Raw genomic sequence first — 6,000 nt, forward strand, 5'->3', positions numbered from 1 at the left:
ACAGCTAGTCTTATCTGAAGCATATCATGACTTTTTTTGAGGATGTTGCTGTGCCTGAAGTTTACTAAAATATGATTGTGAATGCAAAGCCTTAGGTACAGTGTATGCTAGTTGTGTTACAAATTATATTCTTACAAAGACAATTTTTAAAGCATCATTAACACAAACGGTATCAATACTTAAAAGCATCAGTGGCTGATTGTGATAATACAGCTTCGCTATAGTGGATGATCTATGAATGTAAGCATTAAATGCTCTCTACTTTAAAGTCATTAATCCCTACTTTCTTTGAATATGTTTAATTAAAAAGTTCAATTTTCCAGTAATTGCTGTGTTTATATAACCCTGAAACGGAATTTTATAGAGGCACAAGGTCTTTTATGTAAACATCCATCTGTCCACCGTGTAACTGTGCTGGGGAAAGTTTTGTAGATTGGGTGAGAAGTGGAGGGATTATGGATGACTGTGTCCCTGTAAGAACTGTGAACTTTTGTCCTCTGTGTGAAGGCTGTGCAGGATTTTTGCTTTCATAATTTTGGTACCAAACAAGGCAACTGCAGAGTCAATAGGAGAGAAAATCATGAGACAATGGATTTAGCATCTAGCGGAGTTGCTTATTAGTTTCATAAAGAAAAGCTCCTTCCTTAGTCTTTTTTTCCTATGTCAAGCCTTACCCTGCAAAGTATTGTTTGCTTCCTTCATTGTTCCTTTCCATTTGAATGCAGAATAAAGGAAACCTCAACTGCATGTATAAAATACATATACATGTATGCATATGTGTATGTTTCAGGCTGAGAGATACTGCTAATAAAATAGAAAATATGTTGGCATTAAAAAGGTAGGCATTCAGAATGTATGAAAGAAACACATGGAAGTTTGTCAGCTTATTAATCGTTCCATTATAAGTGGTGTTTTTACTTTCGTTGCTCTAACATCTAACCACAGTTCATTGGCTAATGGCCAAGCTAGCTTTTGCACTGGCACATTGCCATGCGGTGCAGTTCTGTACTTCTCTTCCATTTATTAATGCTGCAGACTTCCTACAATTCAGGCTAAAAATAGAACTGGTTATGTGAAAAACACTGCATTTGTGCTTGAGCTGCAGAATAGAAACAAGAGGATTTTATGTGGACGGGGAACAGATTCATGACACAGAAGAGCTAGCTGCTTATACTCTGGAAAAAGCCTCATTTCTGCATGGTTGTAAATAAGATTAGAGTTGCTACATACACGTTAGTCGGAAGGATGAATCATATTTGTGGTATTGCCTCAGTATGTATGAATCTTCATGTGTATCTACTGTATGAAGGAAAGCTGATTTCTTGTACAAGAAAACCTGAAACTAGTGCAATGTAAAAAAGCGAATTTGTAAAATGAAAGGCATGTTTTGTTTTGTAGTATAAAAGGTGTCCTCATGTGTGACACACATTTTGAAGTGTCCTCAAAAAATTACATACTAAACTCAAACTTCAGCTGCACTCCTGCATTTTCAGAATTGCATTTTGGCCAGGCATAACCTCTGCTATTGTTCTGCTGTCAGTATCTTGAAGGCAGCATTTGCCGTCTGCAGGCCATTTCACCACAAAAACATTTCTAAACTTATTTGCAAGTTGTAGTATAGCTGCCTACTAAAAACTGTGAGCATTCAAATGCAGTCCCCATGCTTTTGATCTTTTTTATAATGCTATGATTTGTTTCGGATCAGCAGCAGTTTGAGCAAGACAAACAGCGTACTGGTTTCCATCTGAACCTAAGGGAGCTGCCGGGGACATAGGTGAGGAGTGATAGTGGATGCATTTCATAGTCAAAATGAAAAGCAGCAAAACTGATAAGGTCTCATTGTTGCACAAACAGAAAAAGCTAACAGTTTGCATATCAGAAATATCAGGTGTTAGGATTTGACTCAGAACTGCTGAATACTGCTTGTTTGCCTTTGGAGAAATAGAGAGGAAGGAAATGTCAGGCAGCAACATCACACATGATAGCGATGGGAGATGGCAAGTGGGGAAATAGACTTTTCCTATGCTGTTTCCTAAAGATACTGTTTGGGCTGACTGTGATGGTGGATTATTAAGGAATAGAGATTATTAAATATCTGCACTTGGCAAATTATGAGAGGAGCATCTCTTGAAGAGTACAACAGTCTAAAAATTCACTCTTGTTTTGTCCTTAACTCAGTACTGTATAAGAAATAAAACTGTTGATTGTTTTAGGAGAAGAGGCAATAGTAATGAAATGAGAATAAATTACAAGCTATATCATTTTTGAACTATCTAGAGAAAATGAAATTAAGAAAGCTTTCAAATGTCACATGCTTTACACCAGGCCACTGAATCAGTGAGGTAGAGCAACAACTATTGGGTAGCTGTGTCAATTCATGAGCTACAATTGGATGTAGAAAAAAAAAAAAAAGAGATTAGTTCCCAGAACAAGGCTCAGGTAAAAAGAGTTTGATCCAAAGTACTCAGCTCGACCCCTTCATTACTATAGACCAACCTTAACCCTCATACAATGGTGGAACACCGTCCGAATACTACATAGGCTGAAATCAATGAATCTGTTCCTATTTACAATAAAAATTATTTTTGTCCTGACAAGCGTTCTGAGATTGATACTCACTGCTATACCAAGTGCAATATAAAGGATCCTGTGATGAAGTCAACATGATGACTTTTGCAATACAATTTAACACTAATGTTAAATCAAATTATGAAGATAAATTTTATGGACTCTCTTAAAACATTTCAGAACTCAGATCTGATGGGGGATACGTATACTGCCTATTGATCTTTTAATATACAAATAGCTGGGAGAGAGGAATCACACAGTATGATAGCCTGTACAAGACTTCTTGTTACAGTGCAGATTTGTGATGTGATGTATTGATCCCTTCCTGCAGTTGGGATCTCTGCTCAAGGAGAAGGCTCAGCAGGTTGACCTCACTGTGAAATACACAAACTAATTTATATAATTTGGGTGAGGCCAGATTCCACCAGGAGGTCCATAGCAAAGAGGTAATGAATTATTCAAATTCTGGGTTTTCACAGTCTTCAGACTAAGCCTGTCAAGTAGAAGGTGAGACTTCTGCAAGTTCTGTTGTTTTCATTAGCAGGACTACAGCAGCCGGATGCAGTTTGTCTCTGCCATTGGGATTCTGGTAGTACATACTCATGGTATGGAAACCAGCCACCCTTACTCAACCTCATTTGCCAGCTAGGAGAAAACAAACTAGATAGCCACCATTGTTCACTTTGGTGAACAGTGAAGTAAAAAGAGGCATGAGTTCATCTGGCACAAACAGTATTAAAAACTCACAGGACTTCCACTGAAGGAAAGGTTTTTGAGAACATCTCATTGTATAGAGGGTGATAAGAAAAAAAAAGACATTTACTGAAAGGACATCATTTTGATAGCTGCGTAATGAGAGAAAGGGGGGTAGTTTAAAGTTGCAAAAGTTAGTTGCAAAATATTAGAAAAAAAACAAAACAGCGTTATTAAAATCAGTATTAAAACTTAAAAGAAGGTAGCATAAATATGAATAATAAAGCCCCCACTAAACCCATAAACTAAAGATCCACAAATCATAGATCAAAATGGAAAAATTAAACAAAATATCAAATAAAGCAGTAACAGCTACGTTTACCAGTAGCTTGAAGGGAAAAAGCAATGACTGCTAGGCCTTAAACACTTATTTTAGAGCTTAGGAGTATTGCAAAACAGAATTCATTCCAGCACATACTAATAAGGTGATCGTGCTGCCAAAGAGGTAACTAAATAAGGCAGATGTCAAGCTCGTCTCCACAAATGCAGCTTTAGCTGCCGCCACACAGAAGGACAGAATTAATGGCCAGGAGGGCTAGCAGTTACCATAGTCACCTGCACTGCTGTGGGGTGCTTGGAGGAGAGGGCCCTGATGGAAGCTGCTAGCTGATGGATATGTTAAAAAAGAAAGGAAAGGAGAGAGAGAGAAATGAAATTGAGATCCAGCGCACTGATGAGAATTAGCTGCAGCGCTGGGTGTAGCTGTGTGCTGTTGCTGTGTGCCACTCGCACACAGTATTTGCCTGGAAAAATACATTTTTGTAAGCTTAGCCTTACCTGAAATGAATGCTGCTTCTTTCTGTTCTCGCTGTTGCTGGGAATTGAAATGGCTGCAGATAAAGAGCAGTGTAAAAACATGATGAGCTATGTAGCTTGGGAGCAATTGAGCAGCTGAACACTGCATTATTGAGAAATCATTCGCTACCTCTGGGTGTTAGTGAGAAACTGGAGAGTCCTAGACTGGCATTCAGGGCAGAGCATAGGATGAATAAACATTACTGATGCTGAGTATTTACTAGCGAATGCAGCACGGGGCTTCTGGAGTTGCGTGTCATCAGACTGCATCTTGCAGAGTTAGCAGGACACAGAGACACCGCAAATTCCAGAAGCTTTGTGGCAAAATTGATCTTTTATTGTTTCCTAAATAACTAAATTATCAGTGAAATGAATGACATTTTGCTTAATGTGCAGCAGGTGATCTGCATAGCAAAACAGCCATATTTTCAAGTGACAACACGTGAGAACCATTTAAATACATATCAGATATATCAGTAGTCCACAAGGGACTTGTAGATCACTACGTTAAATTGTTATTTTCATGTGCATATCTTACTGTTGCCAAATTACTCCTGGTTTAGTATTTTCTTTCTTATCTACTTGAGATAGGAATCTCTTTAGAGCGAGAGCCTCAGTAGTTTGTAAAATAGTCCTGTATATCTCTGGGTTTTTATAAATAATAAATAATAAGCCCTAGATGCTAATGATCATTAATGTTGCAAGCGTTAAGCTGGAAATTCTAACTCCTAGTTTCTTTGGTAATTGCAAGTATAAATATTTCTTGACTCAGCATGGTGAGCAGTCACAAAATATGGAACCTTACCCTGTGTGGAGTGATGGCTATTAAGTATATCCCAGACCAGTAAATCTCAGGCTATGGAACTTGTCCCAGAATCTGCTCTTGCTACAGAACTATGCTGCAGAAACTCGTCCCACATTTTTTAAAACTAACACAAAATATCCACTCCATATGGTTTTGGAGACATACTTAAAATGTGAGCCAAGTTCAAGCTGATGCAGTTCTGTCTTGCCGAGTTCTGAACTAGTATACAACAATTTCTTTGAGAGGTGCAGTCACATTTATCTTTATGAGTTTTTAACTCAAAGCCTAAAGAAAGAAATTTTAGAGACAAACCTTTTCATTGCTATCTGTTTAAAGTAAGCGTATTTAATTTAGGAGTAAATACAGTGTATGTTCCTATACCATATTTACAAGCATTTTTTCACTGCATGAAAAAAATCATATTATTCTTTACCTATATAGCAAAACCAAGAACTTCCATCTGCTTACACATTGCCAATTTGAAAGTCTTTGGAACAGAAGGATTTGGAAAAATTGAGGGAACAGTAGTCACAATAAACAAATCAGGGAATAGCCTACAGTATGGGACTGTTTAAGCTATTGGAATTGAGAGCTGCCTTTTTATTTGGGCCCAAGGATCATCTGAGGCATCATCACTAAAATAAATGAATTTTGACTGGATTTTAAGTAGCCAGGTTCAATGAATTACTTTTATAATTTAAATCAAAGTGGCTACTGAATTTGATGCTTGCTACATTAAGTTCTGCAACATCTAAGAATCAGTAATTTATTTAGCAAAGCTTGACATATACTACATGGTTAGGTTCCACATCTTAGCAGGAGTGTATCTGGCCTCTTGAAAAAGTGAAAGCAGGTAGCAAGATAGATGGGAATCTCAGAAACAATTATTTTGGCTTAAGATGTGTCATGTAGGGAAAGAGCATGCGTGTAGTTGATCCACTGAAATGCTCTGATGGAAGAGACTTAAATTTGTCTTGACATTCTGGGCAGGAGCTTAGAACAAAGCAGAAACAATCCCCTCCAGAAAAACATAAGAAAAGAAAAGAAAAGAAAAGAAAAGAAAAGAAAAGAAAAGAAAA

At 37.5% G+C, this 6,000-nt stretch overlaps 1 protein-coding gene across 11 annotated transcripts in view; it reads left to right on the forward strand.

Annotated features, from left to right (window-relative positions):
- The window catches only part of LDB2 (LIM domain binding 2), a 208,812-nt gene that overhangs the window by 184,703 nt on the left and 18,109 nt on the right, over nt 1-6,000 (forward strand). The gene's annotated exons all lie outside the window — the stretch shown is intronic.

The sequence above is a fragment of the Lagopus leucura genome, unplaced genomic scaffold (genome assembly GCF_019238085.1).
Source record: "Lagopus leucura isolate 7727_CA_CO unplaced genomic scaffold, USGS_WTPT01 Super-Scaffold_100004, whole genome shotgun sequence".
Classification (NCBI taxonomy): Eukaryota; Metazoa; Chordata; class Aves; order Galliformes; family Phasianidae; genus Lagopus; species Lagopus leucura.